At 39.3% G+C, this 20827-nt stretch overlaps 1 protein-coding gene across 2 annotated transcripts in view; it reads left to right on the forward strand.

Annotated features, from left to right (window-relative positions):
• Window positions 1-20827, forward strand: part of SLC25A21 (solute carrier family 25 member 21) — a 557570-nt gene that overhangs the window by 33723 nt on the left and 503020 nt on the right. The gene's annotated exons all lie outside the window — the stretch shown is intronic.

Genomic DNA, 20827 nt, shown 5'->3' on the forward strand with positions numbered 1-20827 from the left:
TTGTAACTGAAACATTGGTAATTCAGGATTGTTGTAAGTACTCTTAGTATGTTTCAAAGTACTTTACCCTCAACATAAAATCCTTAATGTATCCCTCATCCAGAGCTTGAAAGGGCTATTTTAGAATAAAGACACTGTGGGATAGGTGCTATGGTGCTGCAGATTAAGCTATGGCTTGGGACATGAGTATCCCATAATCAAAATGCTGGTTGTTTTAGTCCTGGCTACTCCACTTGCAGTCTAGCTTTCTGCTAATGCACCTGGGAGGCAACAAGCGCTAGTACTTGAGTTCCTTCCCCCATGTGGAATACCCAGATGGAGTTCCTGAATCCTGGGTTTGGCTTGGCCCAGTCTTGGTTGTGGTCATTTGGGGAGTGAACCAGTGAATCGAAAGTCAATCTCAATCTCTCTCTCTCTCTCTCACTGCCTTTAAAATAAATCTTTTTTTTTTTTTTAAAGGAAGAAATTGTGACTTTATTCCATTCCTGAGTCAATCACAGAAGTGAGTCAATCATATAGATAGCTCCAATCAGGAGGAATCATGTTGACTTCCTTAAGTCTAAATGGAGGTTTCTTTTTTTTTTTTTTTTTTTTTTTTTTTTTTTTTTTTTTTTTTTTTTTTACAGGCAGAGTGGACAGTGAGAGAGAGAGAGAGAGAAAGGTCTTCCTTTGCCGTTGGTTCACCCTCCAATGGCCGTTGTGGCTGGCGCGCTGTGGCCGGCGCACCACGCTGATCCCATGGCAGGAGCCAGGTGCTTCTCCTGGTCTCCCATGGGGTACAGGGCACAAGCACTTGGGCCATCCTCCACTGCACTCCTGGGCCACAGCAGAGAGCTGGCCTGGAAGAGGGGCAACAGGGACAGAATCCGGCACCCCAACTGGGACTAGAACCCGGTGTGCCGGCGCCGCTAGGCGGAGGATTAGCCTATTGAGCCGCGGCACAGGCCTAAATGGAGGTTTCAAAACAAAAACATTTCTTATTTCTTGTTACCTTGTGGTGGAACCACTTTGGGAACCAGTGATCTAATCTGACCTCTGCATGTGACCCTTTAATCTGGTCAACAGTGCTAATTCTCCCTGGGCACAGGATCTTTACATTCATTCTCCTATTGTTCTGTTTTGTATTATCCTCACCTGAAATAGCTTAAGTCCCAAGCTAAGCAGTAGTTCTTATCCCTGACTGCACATTAGAATCATCTGCAGGGTTAGAAAAGAATGGAATGACCAGGTCATGTCCCAGACTATTTGAACCAGAATGGCCCTCAATCATTGTTGCTTTTTTTTTTTTTTTGATAGGCAGAGTGGACAGTGAGAGAGAGACAGAGAGAAAGGTCTTCCTTTTCCGTTGGTTCACCCCACAGTGGACGCTGTGGCCGGCGCACTGTGCTGATCCGAAGGCAGGAGCCAGGTGCTTCTCCTGATCTCCCATGCGGGTGCAGGGCCCAAGGACTTGGGCCATCCTCCACTGCACTCCCAGGCCACAGCAGAGAGCTGGACAGGAAGAGGAGCAACCAGGACAGAACTGGCACCCCGACCGGGACTAGAACCTGGGGTGCCGGTGCCACAGGTGGAGAATTAGCCTATTGAGCTGTGGCACTGGCCAAGCATTGTTGCTTTTAAAATCTCCCCTAGGTGATTCCACTGAGTAGCCAAAGTGAGACCATTGCACTGAACTAGCAACAAGTTTTTGGAGATTTTTTATGATTAAAGTAATGTAGTAGGGGTAGTCATTCTCCCTTTAGAAATTATAATTTTAGTGTGAATAGTATTATTATTTTTATGCTGTAATCATTAATTTTATATGTCAAAATTTGACTGGATCAAATTTGACTGAGTCAAGGGATATCCAGAAACCTAGAAAGGCATTGCTAAGGTGTATCCATTAGAATATTTACAAATGCGATCCACATGTGAGTCTGAGGGCCCTAGGTGGGAAGACCCACCCTCTTCGTGGGTGGGCACCATCAGTTGATTTGAGGTGGGGTGTCTGGGGCCACTATATATAGAAGGTGGCTTGGGTTTCTGCTCTGAGAGTTGCTGTGTGCTCGGCTCCTGTCTTAGACTTCACTGTTGACTTTTGGGCTTCAGGACTTACACATGCATCCCTCTTGCTGGTACTTCGGCTTTTGGCCTCTGAGAATTATGCTGTCTGCTTCTCTGGTTCTGAGGTCTTCGGACCTGGACTGAGCCATGCTACTGGCATCCCAGTGTCTTCAGCCTGCTGACGACTTGTCATGGGACTTCTCAGCTGCCACAATCATGTGAGCCAATACCCCCCCCCCAAATTTCCCTTTCATCTATGTATCTATATCTTATCAATTCTGTCTCCAAAAAATCCCAATACATATGCTGATGTATTGCTTATGCAAAAAAAAGCCATTTTTATATCATTTGTGGTTGGGGTACTTCTTTCGCCACAATGGCCAGTGCAGCAGATAGAGCTATGCATGTATGAGGTTCTCTACATATGGTTGTTGGCTGACAACTGTGTTGGTTCATCCCCAATATTCAAACATAATGTCTTATTTAGTATGCAGCAATAGCTTGGACTAGTGCCACACCAGAATGTTCACAAAGGAACCTTGGAGTATGAAATGTCACCACAGCAACATGTGTCTGACTCAGTGCTGTGCCCTAGTGTTAAATTAAGCAAATTCCTTTTTTTGTTGTTTCTTTCCTGGAAACCCACAAAGATTCTGAGACTATGACTGTTGAGGGTGAGGAGGCATTTAACTTCTTTATGTTGAAAAAAAATTTAAGGGTAACATCCATAAAAGTGCACAAATTCTAAGTGTGGAGCTTTTTGAATTACTCAGTGTGTACACACTTGTGTCCATCACCTAAGTTAAGAAACAGAATGTAACCAGCAACCTAGAAGTTCCTCGTGTTCCTGCTTTCCATCATGACCTTCTCCCTGCTCCCCAACACTGAGGCCTACAGAGAGCCTTGGCTCCTAGGCTTGGTGGCAAGATCTCCTCTAATTTCTTTCTCAATGAGGTATATTTTGCTTGCCCATTAGGAGAACCCTTTTACAATTTGGCTAATGCCAGCAGCTCCTTTTCTATGGTTATTTTCCCCATCTGTTTAGAATTCACATCCACATTGTATTGTTGCCTCATCTAATCAAGCAAGGGAATGTCTCAAGAGTATGTGCTCCATAAACTACTTAATTTTCTGAAATACACATGCCAGGGGGTTAATGAGAAACCACCAAATCTGCTTTGGCTATAAGTCCCTCTAAGAGCCTGTGTTTCTCAAAGAGCCATGGGGTACACACAGGCTGCTGTAAATAAAAAAAATAGTTTTCCTTTTATTTTTGCATAGGTCAGAGTTCTTATCATATTTGTAGCCATACTAATACCCTTTATTGTTTTTCTTTGTGTTTAGGCTTTTAGTGTCATAGCGTATTTCAAGTGCTTATTTTAAACAAAGTTAAGAATAATCAGGATGGATCCAATTTAGCTGTTAATACAACTCTGTCTTTTCAAGCATGTAGATCATGCGATCTCTCTAGATTCATACTGGCCATTACTTTGTTTCAGTGGGGAGTCTAGGCTGTCTTAATGCATAACTCAGACTTATTTTCATTCTTTGAAATTCTTATACTATGGATACTGAGTCTTTTTAAAAAAGTTTTCAAGATTTTAAAATGCTAAAGGCATTGATCTTGAGAAATTATTGAAATAGTTTTCAAATGTATTTGGAGGCTTTGATTCAGGCAAGAAATAGAGTGAATGTATTTATCTTATTTTATTCTGTTTAGTTTATGTTGATTTATAGTTGAGGAATAGAATATGGAAAGTTTTGAAACCCTAAAACGTAATTTTAGAAGACTCTGAGCCTATTTGGAGAGCTATAGGCATCCCAGGCATATTGATTGTCTTCTGGTAGGGTGTTCTAACCGCAGTTGGACTTTTCTGTTTTATATTCAGTGTTTCTATCTCAATGAGAGAATATGGGACCTGGGAAAATTCATAGCTATACAGGATCAATCCTTTCATTATCTTGAGAGCTTATTATAGCTGTTTCGAAAGTGCAGGATTACTGCTGGTGTGAAATGTTCTTCATAGTCTCTTGGCAGCAATTCTGCAGGGAACACTGGGTAAGTCAGGGTCACTGCTGAAGAGGAAGCGTCATGTTTTCCATTTTCTCACTCCAATCACGTTCTAATCCAGACAAATGGAACTGCACAAGATAACTCTTGCCAACAGCAAGGTCAGGACAATAGTGTCTCTCAACTAGATGCTGACCTGCCACCATGCATGATGGTGCCAGTTGTTCTGTTTTTTTCTAGATTGTAAATCCAAGAAAATGATATTTATGAGACTATGGAGTATAGCTGTCACTGTATGAGTGTTATGAAGTCAGTGTTGGATATATTAGAAGTTCTTAAAATAAAACTCTGGTTTTCTACAAGTCTAAACCTGTACTTTCCACTGTATTTTCTGTTGGAAATCTTCTGTATCTGCCCTAGCTAGTAGTGCATGTGGCTGTTGAATACTTGAAATGTGGCAAGGGGGACTGTGGAGGTCTTAATTTTACTTAGTTTTAATTAACTTAAGTAGACATATGGCTAATAGCTTTTGTATTAGCACCATTTAGATGATTATTTTGTGCTAAGCAAGAAATAATGCTTTAAATTCAGAATAATGAACCACAATGACTTGTATGTTTACTTTGGAGTTGGCATTCCTTTGAATATGTGAAAATAATTCAGTATGACTAATGTTGCATTTTTCTGAGATAAAATTCTTATTAAATACCTTTTTCTAAGACAAAAATTTATTGCCTCATAATTTTGGAGGCTAGAAATCCAAAATAAGTGTTTTAGTGGTGCTGGTTCCTTCTAGAGGCATGGAGGAAGAATTTGTTCTATGTTGTTTTCCTAATTTTGGGTGTTTGCTGACATTCTGGACTTACTTGGCTTAAATAACACATTTCTAAAACTATTATGATTCAGCCATTTCTTAAAGACAAATGCCCATTGACATGAAAGTAAGGAGATCAAAGCAGGCATTTAGGGGTGGGTGTTAGGGGCACAGTGGTTAAAACAGGGAGGAGAAGTAGGGGGCTTTAGATGCCTACATCCCTTATCAGAGTGCCTGGGTTCAAGTTGGAAGAAGAGCTGAAACTTGAATTGATTCTGAAAAATGGCTATGACCCCAGTCAAATTTCCTAGATCCTTTGAGCCTCAGTTTCTTCACTTGTGAAACCTGGATGAAAATGCCCATGTTTGCACTGTTACTTGGATAAAATTTATGACAAGTCTGGGACCTGGTTGTCACTCAGCAAATGGTAGTTACTATTATTTGTCTTGTCTAACCTAAGGCTATATAATGAATTCTGTCTCTTCTTAAAGTCTTTTACCTTAGTGGAATTCAGGGTTCTCAAAACCACATCTCTGGAGATGGGCAAGTGATATCTTCATAATACTACAGTTATAGAGACAGGTGTTTCAGTGGTTCCCAATAGATCCTATTTTCTTTCAAATAAGATCAGTTCTACTTTCCAATCCCAGCCATGTAGCAAAAATATAGTTCCTTAACTTCTGTTATTAAGAACTCTATAAAAAGGGAATTGTTAACCTTCTAGTTTTATGAGTAAGGGAGACTAGAATGTCCTTGTAAGCTCCTTGAAGGGAGGGAGGCGAATGTTTGTGTCCTGTATCAAGCAGCCTTTTTGTAAATGTTAATTGAATCAGACCAACAAGTTGATGTGAACCTTTGGCTATAATTAGATATTGTAGGCTTGTGCGAGTCGATTGGGTGACAATTGGCCCCTATGTTTGTGATACCATGTATGTGATGTATAATTTTGCCAAAAGCATGAATTATATATGTGTATACCCTTATTTGTTACAATTTTTTATAGTACCTCAAACTTGTCATAGGAAATGTACAGTTGGAGTGTTAATTTGGCATCACAAACAGAAATTGAAGGGTAAATAATATGTCTACCTAAGTAAAGTCCACAAATGAGTGTCCTGCCTTAACTTAGGTATATAGTGATAAGGACATTGATACTAGTCAGATTCCATTTCGCTAGTTTTAATGGAGCACCAATGTTTTCAAACCTAGACTGAGGAGTTTCTTTCAATGTGTTGATCTGATGTCAGTGAACTGCAGTGCTGTGACAGTGGGTGCAACTGATGCTTATTCCAATCCTTGTTAAAGACCAATTACTGATTGTAGTGTACACCTAGCATTTGTGCTAGGAGGAAAGCCATTGAGTAGGCCACAGTGAAGCAGTTCCATGACTTATGAGCAAAATGAAAATATACACAGTATTTTCTTAAGTTGTACACAGGATAAAAGGAAATGTGATAAAAGACATTGGGACCATATGTTTGTATAACAAGATCTTCAAAAAGTTCACAGAAAATGTTTATAATAAGAAAACTATATATAGATTTCAAAAATGTTTTGTACCAAATAAACTTCCAATTTGATTTTCCACAAACTTTTTGAAGTACATGCACATATTATCCGTATCTTTGAAAATTATTGTGTCATTTATTGATTGGACTAAAGGTGGAAAACATAGTTGCTCCTAGTTTATGTGAACAAGGAAGGTTTCTTTTGAATTGTCAGGCTCCGTGAGTCCCTGTTGACACTTACTCAATACAATGAAATCTTGCCAGAGTATTTGGACAGTCTTAAAAGTAAGTGAAATACTGTGCATCCCAGTTGACTCTTTCTCACTGTGCTAGATCATAAACACATAATGGGTGTTTAATGGGTCCATAGACTTGGAGTGTTTTGAAATAGAAAAAAGAACAGAATTTCTAACCACTGGAATCTTCCACTGAAGACTGCCTGCTCCCAGTTCTTCCTCATTCAAATAGAACAGTGGTAATCATAACTCATAAAATAAATATTTGAGTGCTTTCTAGTTACTATAAAGTGCTAGATGGCTCCTGCCTTCTGGAGCTAATTATTATATTTAAAATAATAGTTAACATTTGGGTAGCTGATTGCCTGCCTCTTAATCTAATCACATTTTCCCCTTTTAATAATTGCTATCCTACCATCAACTAGAATGCAATAGTTATCCTAACTTGTTCATCTACCAGGTAATACAACTAAAGAAAATATAACTCGGGGCAAAGAAAAATCTGAATTCTTTTTTTGTTTTTATCCTTTATCTGTTTCCTTCTGTCTTTTCCAGGATTTTGGTTCCAAGTCCTAGAAATTAGAATTTGAAGGACATAGAGATCATCTAGTCCCCCTGCCGTTACAGTGGTCTAAGGAAATGAAATGATTTTTGGAAGCTCAAACACCTAACTAGCGACAGACTTGGGGTTTGTATCTGCCACTGGTTAGGTCCTGGATCTTTAGCAAATATTTTTTGTGGCTGTATAGATTATCCTAAGTATTACCCCATTCTGTATGCAGCTCTCTAATATTTAGGCATTTGTAGATGCCACTCATCATCTTATCAGAAGAGCCCTCAGACAATTAAATGGTCTAATTCCCCAACGTTGCACCTCTGGAAAGTGGCGTTCTAGGTCACTTTAGTGCCATTTCCAGGACTAGAGCCTTGGTGTTAGATGGATGTTGACATAGTACAGAGCTCTTTATGTTGAGTGGTCACATATTCAGACCCCATTCATGGTTTAGCCTACATTTTCCATATAGGTGGCAACTGTAACCAAAAGAGGGTTTACTGATATCTTCAGCTTTGGGAAATAACCTTTCAAATTTAATAAATGAATTATTATAGCACATCCACATGCTCATTTTTAAAAAAATTTCTTGTGAGCGAGCGAGATTTCTTCTGCTTGTTTACTTCTCAGATGCCCACAAGCCAAGACTGGTCCAGATGGAAGCCAGTAGCCAGGAATTCCATCTGGGTCTCTGGTGAGAATTTTTTTATTTTAAAAGCAATACAAGTTAATTTGGAAAATATAGAAAAGCATAAAGAAGAAAAATCACTAGAAACTCTACCACCCAATAACAATCATGGTTATTTTTATATATTTCATTTTATTCTTCAGTTTTTATCTTTGTATCTATAGAATTATCATGATACATTTAAAATTTTTCATGTATTATAATTCTACCAATTTATAAGTACAAGTAGCACTTCTTAAATGAAGTTTACCACAGTTTACTTAATCTAAACCCTGTTGTTGCCTATATTATTCTTTCCAGTTTTTTAGTATTAACATCACATCATTATCTTAATAGAGAAAGAGTTCAGAGTATCTAGTAGGGAAATGACATAGGTGACATGTTGGTTTTTCAGTATTTCTTTTTAACTTAAAAAAAAACCAAAAACTCCATATCAAGGAAAATCACATTCTTTACTTTCTATGGACCTGACCATTCTTTTCCTGTCTGTTACATATGCTTGTTTTCACTTAGTTGTTGATGAGTGAAGTTGAGAAATTTGAAGGACAGTTGGTGCAAATCATGCTCCTCAAGCCTGGTTTATTTCATTTTTTTTTTTTAATCTCCTTTTCCCTTAGATTAAATTAGTCCTAGTTCTAACTTTAAGCATTTTGCAATAATCTTGAAGTCTTTTCCTTTTCCAAAAGCTCAAGTTTTTCAGATATTAAAATGCTTTAGAAACAGCCAGTTTATATCTTAACATTCATCTCACTTGTGATGTATAAGTGACTTTTCATCTGAGAATCTAGGCCCTGAGGATTCACAGAACACATTTCACTCCAGAATTATATGAAGGTGTAGCAGCAAATTGTTATCAGGAATATGGAGCTATCTACGAAAACATAAAACCTGCTTTGTAAAAAAGAGGAAGTTTTGGTTAACTGAGATTCTTAAAATACTAAAATTTAGAGTTTTGATAAAATTTTCAGTTATTAGGAAACAAAATGCATGAAGCATTTTTTTTTTTTTTTTTTTTTTTACTCTGAATAGTGATCAGGGCAAAGGGAAAAAGGATGCTGCCCTTCTTCAGTGGAATCTTTTCTGATCTATCCAAATGGAGTTATATTAGCTTTTGTGTATAATCTGAACTTTGTGGAGATTCAACTATTGCATTCCTTGTATTATTTATCTTTCCCCATTGAAAGCTTCAACGTGAGGGTACTCTGATTGTTTATAGCAACACAATGTGAGTCAAGTCTCTGGAGATGTGTACAGTGTGTGAATCTCTCTACTTCCCGACAAAACGATCAGCACTTTGGGAACAGGCCTTTACCCTAGGAGTTAAGATGCCTCCATCTGGGTTTGGTTTCTGGCTCCAGCTCCTGGTTCCAGATTCTTGCTAATGCGGACCATGGGAGTCAGTGGTGATGACTCGGGTGATTGGGTTCTTGCAACCCATACGGGAGAGCTGCATTCCCAGTTCCAAGCTTTGACCCTGGATGTTGTAGGCATTTTGGGAGTAAACTAGAGGATGGGAGCTCATGCTCTCTCCCTCTCAAAAAATGTCTTCAAAAAAATTGATGAGGCTGGCACTGTGGCGCAGTGGGTTAACACCCTGGCCTGAAGTGCTGGCATCCCATATGGGCACCAGTTCGAGACCTGGCCTCTCCACTTCTAATTCTGTGCTCTGCTATGGTCTGGGAAAGCAGTAGAAGATGGTCCAAGTCCTTGGGCCCCTGCACCCATGTGGGAGACCTGGAAGAAGCTCCTGGCTCCTGGTTTGGATCGGCACAGCTCTGCCATTGTGGCCAATTGGGGAGTGAACCAGCAGATGGAAGACCTCTCTCTCTGTCTCTCTCTCTGTGTAACTCTGACTTTCAAATAAATAAATCTTTAAAAAAAAAATGGCACCCTAACAGAAGTAATCAATTATGTTATACCCATTTTTGTATGGCTAGTACTTAGCACAGAGTCTGTTATTGGTAGTGTTTTATTACTTTGCTTTGTGTAAATAAATGCTACATTCCCCTATGATCCCTAGATTGTATTTTGGCAGTTGGTTTCCCCAAGTGAAAAATTTAGGTATGAAATTCACCTGTATAATACTATTGGGTAGGTTCATAACTGATTAGACAGATGTACCCAAAAAATTTTAGAGTTGTTCCTAACTTAAAGTAACATTTTTCAAGGTGTGTTTTGTATAACCATAATCCTTCAAGATGCATTTAGAAAATGTGTTTCTAGGTAAATAAGTGCGGGAAACAGGGCATACTGCATCCCACTGTTGGAGATTAGCAATGTATATTGGCATTTAGAGATTTGGAAAAATTGAACTGTTATCTGTTTCTTTATGTAATTTATGACTGTACCTACTTTTTAATTTAATAGCTATCCATCATCTTTTTTTTAAAACTGATAATGTGATTTTTGTCCCATATCCTGTTGATGTGGTATTTAACATTGACTTTTTTTTTTTTAAGATTTATTTTTTTATTTGAAAGTCAGAATTACACAGAGAGGCAGAGAGAGAGAGAGAGAGAGGCAGAGAGAGAGAGAGGTCTTCCATCCGCTGGTTCACTCCCCAGGTAGCTGGAATGGCTGGAGCTGTGCTGATTTGAAGCCAGGAGCCAGGAGCTTCCTCTGGGTCTCCCACAAATGCGCAGGGGCCCAAGGACTTGGGCCATCCTCCATTGCTTTCCCAGGCCACAACAAAGAGCTGGATCAGAAGTGGAGCAGCTGGGACTTGAACCAGCACCCATATGGGACACTAACACCGCAGGCGGTGGCAGCTTTACCCACTATGCCACATCGCCAGCCCCATCATCCATCTTTAAGAGTAAGTAATATATTGTAAGACCTAAATTTTTCTTTGCAACCAGATAGACTTCAGTAGGATTCCAGCTCTTCCATTTACAAGTTGTTTAACCTTTAGCAAATTCTTGCTTGAAGCTTCAGTTTCTTACCTTATAAAACAATGTAATGATAATATCTACCTCAAAGGATTATTATGAATATTAGATAAGTTAATATAGGAAAGTACATGTGCAATGCCTGCTATATGTTCAATTAAGTTTTGATGTTGCTAGTTTTGCTTACTTTGCTATATTCCTCGGAAAACTGTGAACCACTGTTGTGCACTGTTGTGCATGAGGGGATGCTATAGGATTCTGTGACCTTGGTTCAGCCCTGTTTGGTGATTTCACCAGTGGTGAAATAATAGATTCATAAGCCAGATAAAGTTCCCTTCCACTGTGTTTTTGTAGTACTTTGTTCTTTTCATATATTTGTATTGTTTTTGTATTATATCATCTGTCTTTCCTGTTTCTAATGTGAAGATTTTAAGAAGGGTATTGATGAACTAAATGGAAGATATGTTTAAACAGGATAAGAAAGAGAATTAAGAGTTCAGAAGCCAATCTTAGGGGAATTGTTTAGTCTGAGAAATGAAACATAGTTAAGGATTATAACATGAAAGCTAGGTTAGACTTCTGCAGAACTCTAGAACACACAGGACCTGTGTGAGTTACAAAGTGGTTTTACCTTAAGGAAACGTGTTTACAGAATTTTGAAATTCGGTAAGAAAAAAATTCTAATTGCAAGGGACATTCTCAGATGTCCAAAAGGAGTTTAAAATCGTATATTAAGGCAATATCTATACTCTAGAGATAATTGAGATGGTAAAGTTCCTGAAGAAATAAAAATAAAAATGCAAGATAGAATATGACAAGAGGAATAGACAGACTATATTTCCAGTGGAGATAAAGAATAGTTTACATATCTGGGCATCAGGGACCCTTGATGAACAACCTGATGATTCCTAGTATTGGAGCATGAGAGGAGATGGAATCTAAGGAAAGGAGTCAGTTTCTCCAGCATGAATTTCCCATTCTTGGTGTTTTATTAAGTGAGCACTCCTTAGTTGCGGACTGTAACGTACAGATAATTTGTTATGTGCATTTCTCATTCTTTGTATGGCTCACTAATTTGCACTGATATGTCCTTTTACTCCGGCCCAGTCAGTCGATGAGATTAGTAACATTAATTGAACTCAAGCTCACATCTATCATTTCAGGCGAAAAATCATGCTCCATCATGTAATCGGCCAGAAGAAAGGGCAAAATAACTACACATGAACATTCCCAATAGGGTATCAGGAAAATCAAGATTTTTTAATAGTTTTTGTGAGAAAGTAGGATTTTTCCCCCCTGAAAAAGATTGAAAGTCATTTTTAAAGGTGGGATGGTTACCCTTACTATGACCTTTGGGTATTTCCTCAGGTCACTTAAGGTTAAAAGTCCTTGGCCATCATATTTTTTTGCAAAGAAATGTTTGTTTGGCTCACTTACTAGCTTCAGACTGCCATCATTTAATAAGTGATCTCAATTCTATAGCACCCACAATAGCTCTCCTACTATTTTCCTCTTAAAAGTGGAAAATTAAAAGTGTGTGGCTGGCAGTGCTCTTCAAGGTGCATTCCATATTTTCTCTATTGGTGTTTGTGTGGAGAAACTTCTGTGTTGTGCGCTCTCATTGTTGGGCCCACCAGTAGAACGCTGCCACTTGCTAATACTAAGGGGAAGGCATAAAACACGCTAGCTCTAAGTGTTTTCCTTTGGCCAGCATTTTCCCCACAACTGAGCCAATGTGTCTGGTACTGAAGCTTTAGGAGTGGCAGATCGTTGTGGTGCAGCCTTCTTATCCAAGGGACAGAGGTGAAGCAAACAATCTGGTGTTCCTTTTGCTTCTTTGGCAGATTCACCTGTCCTCTGCTTTGCAGAAGTTGGCAGCTGTGCTTGCTGTCTTTCTAGTTAAAAGGCAGAAAGGACGTAAAGTTGGCATTACTTTTTCAGAACTAGAGGCCGTATTGGTGAACATGAAATTCCAATTGGTCATTTAAAAACACGTCATTTTTACTTCTTGTAATATGACCCGTAATCACTTTTCAAGACATATTCTTTTGAATGACAGTAAATGCATGTAAAATATATGCTTCTTATTAAAAGGTCTGAAGACAAAAATTTTAAAACATACATTGATTAAATTTGGAGATGGTAGGTAAGGAGATAATTTGCTCCAGTAACTTTACATAAAGATTGCTAGTTGTTAGAGGAAGAGAACTCCTCTTAAGTCTGATCTCATTTTGTAGTTTACTTAATTCAAAACTTCAAGGTAGTTTTTCTTTACCAATTTAGAAGGTGTAAAACATCATATTCTTGTAGTTGAACTTTAATATAATTCATATGACTTAAAAGAAGTATGTTCCTTTGGTAGACTTGTTGGAGGTAGGGACACCCAAATTATGTTGTAGGGGTTTGCTGGGCTCAGAGAGACCTCCAACTAGACTTAGTCCAGGTAATTTTCTTCCTGTATGTAAGAATACAACCATAAGACTGAGAGAGAGATGAGAAGAAAAACAGGAGTTTTTGAAATGCAAAGGAATAGTACATACTCAAGACATGAGTGTGGGCAACCTCATGAAGGAAAATTGCCCCCACCTAGGCTGGAGTTGTCCTTTTTATTGGATAAGGGATTGGGATGGGGCTGTGGTACACATGGTCATCTCCAGGCACCTGGTGTCTGATATAAAGTGAGGTTTAGCTGCACGATGAGGAGTGGATCTTTAGCTATGTTGAATTGGCATAGGGTGGCCCATAAGTTCTGGGTGTTGGAAACCATCGCTCCTGTCCCTCATATCCTTGCCTAGCCCACATGAAACTCACACAAATGATGGTGTCTTATTTCCTATTTCTGAAGTATGAACACTCCGGCTGTTAGAGAATTGGCTCCTTTATGACTGTGACTTCAGTAAGAGCGGCCCCATCCTCCTTTTCCCACCTTGAGTCAAGTACCTTCTTGGGTTTGAACCAGCCTTTAAGGATGTGGGCTATTTGTGTATCAGCCAGGGAACTGGAGCTGTTTTGGCAATGAGTAAATTCTCCAACAGCAAAGGTGATAATAAGTTTCCGTGTTCTAAAGATCCATGCATAGAAAACATTTTTGATAAATGGGGCCATACAGTACCATAGCACCCCTCATGAGGCAGTCATTGTCTAAGGCTGATTCTGCGTGTAAGTCCTGTACAGGTAGCACTTGTGTAACTTGCCGAGTTGCCCACTTCCTCTTGATCTTCCCCATCCACTTTTTAAAATTTTTTGGATTTATTTATTTATTTATATTGACAGGCAGAGTGGATAGTGAGAGAGAGAGACAGAGAGAAAGGTCTTCCTTTTGCCGTTGGTTCACCCTCCAATGGCTGCCACGGCCAGCGCGCTGCGTTGGTCCGAAGCCAGGAGCCAGGTGCTTCTCCTGGTCTCCCATGGGGTGCAGGGCCCAAGGACTTGGGCCATCCTCCACTGCACTCCCTGGCTACAGCAGAGAGCTGGCCTGGAAGAGGGGCAACCAGGAAAGAATCCGGCACCGCGACCGGGACTAGAACCCGGTGTGCCGGCGCCCCTAGGTGGAGGATTAGCCTATTGAGCTGCGGCGCCGGCCTCGATTTATTTGAGAGGCAGAGTTAGAAAGGCAGAGGCAGAGAGAGAAGTCCTCTATCCATTGGTTCACTTTCCAGATGGCTGCAATGGCCGGAGCTGGGCCAATCCGAAGCCAGGAGCCAGGAGTTTCCTCTGGGTCTCCCATGTGGGTGCAGGGGCCCAAGGATTTGGGCCATCTTCTGCTTTTCCAGGCAACAGCAGAGGGCTGGATGGGAAGTGGAGCAGCCGGGACTCAAACCAGTGCCCATATGGGATGCTGGCGCTGCAGGCAGCGGCTTTACCTGCTACACCACAGTGCCCCACTTATTCTCTTATTCTCTCCTACTCACTTTGATAGTGCCCCCCCCCCGCCACAATAGCCTTCTCTCTTCTGCTTAATCCTCCCTCAGAGAGGTAATCATATCATTTGTCAGAATTCAAAGGGAAGCTCTTAATTTCTCTAGAAGAGCAGACATAAATCCATACAGTACAGAAAGCTGTTATTCTACCTGAGAACTGTGTCTTTGATGACACATTACAAATTTAGCTTTCTGTGAGCTATTTATATTTTAATAGGACTGAAAGCTTTAAATAAAAAAACATTGTAATGGTGGATTTTCACAGATCAGTTTCTTTGGAAGGAAACCACTGGAGTCAGGGAATGAATATAAGAGCTTTAGAATAGTTCTGTGAATGACTCTACCTGAATTTAAGGCTTTAATCATTCTAATCTTACATGTCTTAAAAATAAGAAAAAAATAAGTTAGACTATTAATAATAAACAAGTAGGTAGTATATTCTGCCCTTTGAAGGGGGATCCATAGAATCTTTAGTTGTTTGTAATATGAAAATATTTAATAAAGCTTATATACTGTCTTTAGTGATTGGGCTTTTTTTCTGAAATGGCTAAGATAAAAATTATATATTTAGTGAATTTTATGTACCTAGTAGCTCCCTCATTTTGCTTTGTTATCCTGTATTCTTATTCTGAGACTGCTTCTTGTATTTCTTCATTTAAGAAGGAGATGGCAGTATTGAGCCTTGGCTCTAACTTGACAGCAGTATTTGGTCTATTTGGAGGAGCTTAAAATTCTTCACAGAGAAGTATCATTTTAGCTAAGCTCAGTTCATCTCCTGGGATTTCATTTTTACCCTTCCCCCATCTCCTTTGTATTCCCATGTGGAGAATGAAAGAGTGCTCCAATATGTTATGTTGGATCTGTCATACAAGGATACTATTGAATTATTCTCATTTCTGCACATCTAAGAATGCTGACTAAAGGGACATATAGGAAAAATCCTCTTCTAAAATAAAAAGGGGTCGGCTCTAAATACAAAAGCATGTTTACAATGTGCCTGCTTTCTAAGGCTTTGATGGGGAAAGTTAGTGTTGCAATTTTTAATACAAACATTTTGCTAAGTCATATCTTATGGTAAATAAGCTGTTTTCTGGGAATAAATTTTCACCATTTCTTTTTTTAGGCAATAGACGACTGCTAAGAAAATTACTTTTTCCAAGGCTGATGCTCTGAAAAAAAAGGTTAGATGACGAGAGGAATTATTTACTTTCCATTCTCATCCACTGTTTTGCCTGCATTCCAAATTTCAAAAGGATGATTCATGTACCTTTTAGCTCTATTTTGAAAAATTAAATGAGTAGCAGTGCCCTTTGTCAATATCAAAAGTAATTAAACAGTACATTTTCAGGCTATAAACTATGAGAAAAATAGAATGCTACCCAGTAAAGTTGTAATAACTTGTTTTTAAAGTATAAGACCAAGATTAGTCAACTAAGCTACCATGTCAAGTGATCTAAATCGGCGTTTGGAATAGCACCCAATTCTGCAAGCTATGTTTTGAAAAGCTGTCCTGCCATGCTTAAAATATGTAAAAGAAATATATTTTAAAAGATATATATTTGAAAGTTACATACACACACACACACACACACACACACACACACAGAGGGAGAGAGGGAAAAGGAGAGTGGGGAGGGGGAAGGAAGGAGGGAAGGAGGGAAAGAGAGGGAGAGAGGTCTTTCATCCACTGGTTCAATCCCCAGGTGGCCACAACGGCCAGAGCTGACCGGATCTGAAGCCAGGAGCTTCTTCCAGGTCTCGCACATGGATGCAAGAGCCCAAGGACTTGGGCCATCTTCTGCCTTCCCAGGTCATAGCAGAGCTGGATTGGAAGTGGAGCAGCCGGGACTCGAACGGGCGCCCATATGGGATCCTGGCACTGCACGCAATGGCGTTACCCGCTATGCCACAGCACCCACAGTGCCGGTATGAGATTATGTGGTTTTCTTTGAAATCTGGGCAATTAAATCACATGCAAAAAATGTGTAATTGTTTAGTTTGATTATCATTGATAGTGGGATTTTCTTTTGTATCTTAGCCTTTTATATGTTTAAAATTACTGTTGAGATGCTATGTGAAGAATAATTTATGGATTTAACTAAGCCAGCAAGCCTATTTGGTTTCCATTATAAGAGAAAGACCCAACAACAACATCTTCATTTCATATTGTTCCGATAAATTTAATGACATTATTTTTTTTTTAACCAAAAGGAAATTTCTTCTCAGCTGGATTCTTTCACTGTAGGTTTTAATCGCAAACTTTGAAAATGAGAACATAGCTATTATTTTTTATTAAAAGGATATGTTCTGGTTAGTTTGGAAAGGTCTGCCTAGTAAGGGCTTTCAATAGCATGTCGCAGGACTTAGAATGTAATGTTGAAGTTAGAGAAAGTAACATATGTCTTCTAATACTAGTGTGCCTTAAGTGTTATAAAATGCACATATCATGGATGTATAGATACTGTAAGGCAGTTCTTTCTCTCAAAACTCCAACTAAGGGTAGGCTAATTAAAGTTCAGATAATCTGGATATGACATTTAGTACTAAGTGGGTCTGGACATTTAGTAGCAAGCTCAGCTAAGAGGTAGAAGCGAGAGGATGTTGTGTAATGTGTTGTGTGCCAAGATCATTTAACCATGCTGTCTTAACATGATGTATAATATGTGCTCACTTAATGTTTGCTAGCTGATGTCAATTTTATGACTATCCTCAATGATTTTTAGCTTTTTTTAAGCTTATCCTTTAAAATTTTTTTGAATTCTCTTATCCCTTGTGTTATAACAGATTATTCTGTCTTTATTTTTCTTCCATAAATAAATCTATAATGTGAATTTCTTTACAATGTATTTTTAATTAAACATATCATTTACTATCTTTAAGATTGAGAGAGGGAGAAACAGCTTCCATCTGCTGGTTCACTCTCCAGATGGCCACAAAGGCTGGGTCTGGACCATACTGAAGCCAGGAACTTCTGGGTCTCCCACATGGGTGGCAGGGGCCCGAGCACTTGTGGACATCTGCGTTTCCCAGGCTCTTAACCGGGACATGAACCTGTGCCCATTTGTGATGTCAGCATTGCAGGTGATGCTTCACACCCTCCTCCCCTACCAGTATGCCATATGCTGGCCCCTACTTTTTAATACTTATAGTGCTTTTAAAGCACTTCGGGCCAGCATTGTGGCGTAGTGGTTTAAACTGATACCTGCTATGCCAACATCACGTGTGGGTGCTGATTTGAGTCCCAGCTTCTCCATTTCTGATTCAGATTCCTGCTAATGTACCTGGGGAAGCAGTCAAAGGTGGCCCAAGTACTTGGGCCTCTGCACCCATGTGAGAGACTTGGAAGAAACTCTGGGCTCCTGGATCCGGCTTGGTACAGCCCTGGCTGTTGTGTCTATTTGGGGAGTGAACCAGGGAACAGATCTGTCTCTGTCCCTCTCTCTCCCTCTCTCTAACTCTGCATTTCAACAACAACAAAAAAATCTTAAAGAAGAAACTACTTGAAATATTTAAATACTCTATCTAGGCCAGTGCCGCGGCTCACTAGGCTAATCCTCTGCCTGCAGTGCCGGAATACCGGGTTCTAGTCCTGGTTGGGGCACCAGTTCTGTCCTGGTTGTTCCTCTTCCGGTCCAGCTCTCTGCTGTGGCCCGGGAAGGCATTAGAGGATGGCCCAAGTGCTTGGGCCCTGCACCCACATGGGAGACCAGGAGGAAGCACCTGGCTCCTGGCTTCGGATGGGCGCAGCGCGCCAGCCGTAGCAGCCATTTAGGGGGTGAAGCAACGGAAAAAGGAAGACCTTTCTCTGTCTCTCTCTCACTGCCTAACTCTGCTTGTCAAAAAAATACTCTAGCTAAAGTGCTGAATGATAGCATCTGAAGAATTCATTGGTTTTTTTTTCTCAATTAAAATGTTGTATATCAAATCTGAGAATGGCAAGAATGAAGCAGTTAGTTAACCTTGATGTTTTAGTCATGTTTTAATTGTCTCACCAATATTGCAGCATTGTTAATATCATTGAGGCTAAATGCTTTTACTCCCCAAATATCCTTTATTTTTTTCAGCAGCTTGAATAGATACACATCAAGGTCAAATATACTCTCCTAACCCTAGATAGATGGATGGTAGGAACACCACTAGGATCATGTAATACACTTGAACTTGTTAGTGTTTCTGCACAAAGAAGCCCAGAGGAGAGCCACTGAGCACTTTGGGGTTATGCGGTAATGAGATTAAAAAATCAGATTAAAAAATTACAAATGTCTTTCCTGTCAGTCTCTCCTGTGTCTTACATGTGGGTCCACAGACCAAATGTACTTTCACTGATGTGTGGTTCTTAGGGAAAACAAATTCCTTTGGATGTGTGTTCAATCAAAGGTTGGTCGGACTCTGCTACAATCTCATGGTGCAGAGGAAGGGAACTGATGAGGGCCCTGTCCTGTTTTCAATACTCTGTAGCATCAATTCTTGGCAAACTTCAATGGGACTTTGGCAGTGCTAGCCTCCAGGACCTGGGCTTCATTAAGATGTGTAAAGAGCCACCTCTGTTAGCCAGGCTTGCCAGGATATAGCCCCATGGAAAAGACGCCAGAGAGTCTAGGACACTTGGTCTTAAAGAAACTCTCCTTGATTGAGTGGTCAGGGTACTTATATTAGCCAAAGGCTTGATGATATGCTGGTTTCTGGCCATCCCGCACTTGGAAGGGAATATCATCCTGAATAGAGACATCACTATTTCAGTTTTCTTAGAGCCAGAACAGTTGTAATCCATAGCTGAAATGCCTTTTGTGTCTAGATAGACACCTAAGAGGACCCATGTGACAATTTTTTTTGGAATTTTCTCAGAATAATATAGAAACTTGATTTGAATACTGGGAGAAAAAATTTATCTTTTTTGAAAAATAAGAATGAAAGCCAACAGTAACCCCATTAGGTGGTTTTCTGTTTAAATTGCCCCATACTGTCTTAGAACTACTTCCTTCTACATTCTGATAATTAGAATAAAACTCTTTTTCATATTGATAATGTGAAATTGAACATTTTATTTACTCTTAAAAATAGCATGTTTTATTAGAACAACCTTGGAGGGCCATTAAAGAAAATGATTTGAATATTGCACAGCAACAAATAGTCTAGTAAAATGGGATTTTTTTTAACCTTCGAAGTTTCTAATATACTTTGGTCTATTTAGAAAACAAATTTGTTTCCATCTCTTAAATATGACTAGTGAGTTCAGTTTTTAGTTGCTGTACAAATAAATTGGTCCTTGTTGCATTGCTTGCTTTCAAACATTATTTCAAATTAGAGCTTAATGTGGTTTGAATATTTTGCCAGAATAGTCATCCTACTTTTGTCTGGAACTAGTTGATTACATTTATCTTTTCCAGCTTACAAATGCCAATATATTTAGAAGAATGCAAACTCAATCTTGAGACCATTTGTCATTACACATTGATTGTGATTCCATTTTATTATGGTACATAGGAGGGAAAGCAAACAAAACTATGGAGAAAAATGAGATGTCAGGACACACTATACATTTTTATTGTATCATAGTGTTTAATCTTTTTTTCCCTCTGTTAATCCTTCATTACCTAGATTATTAAAATATGAGTATATAAATGCTTTTCAATGTTCAGTTCAAAATCTCATATCTTAGTATCAAATATATGAGGGCTAAAATATACCAAATAAAAGAAACAAGTTTAGCATTATTTCAAGGCATAACTTTTGGTAATTGTATGTGATTTTGTTGAAGTAACTAGAGAAAAGTCTATGAGGATAGAAAGCAATTTCAATGATAAAAATATAACTGCTATGCACTGAAGATTTTCATTGGTCCAGTTTATATACATTGGCTTTGTAATCCACTCTATCTTTAAAATATCATTCTATTTTATTGTCACAAGAAAGGGAAGTAAAGAGGCCAGCACTGTGATGTAGAAGGTAAAATCACCACCTGCAATGCCAGCATCCCAAATGGGCACCACTTTGTATACCAGCTGCTCCACTTCTGATCCAGCTCCCTCTTAACACCTGGGAAAACTAGAAGATGACACACGTGGGAGACCTGGAAGAAGCTCTTGACTTCTTGGCCCCGCACTAGGCATTGTGGCTACCTGGAGAGTAAACCAGTAGATGGAAGATCTTTCTCTCTCTCCCTCTC

The sequence above is a fragment of the Oryctolagus cuniculus genome, chromosome 12 (genome assembly GCF_964237555.1).
Source record: "Oryctolagus cuniculus chromosome 12, mOryCun1.1, whole genome shotgun sequence".
Lineage (NCBI taxonomy): Eukaryota > Metazoa > Chordata > Mammalia > Lagomorpha > Leporidae > Oryctolagus > Oryctolagus cuniculus.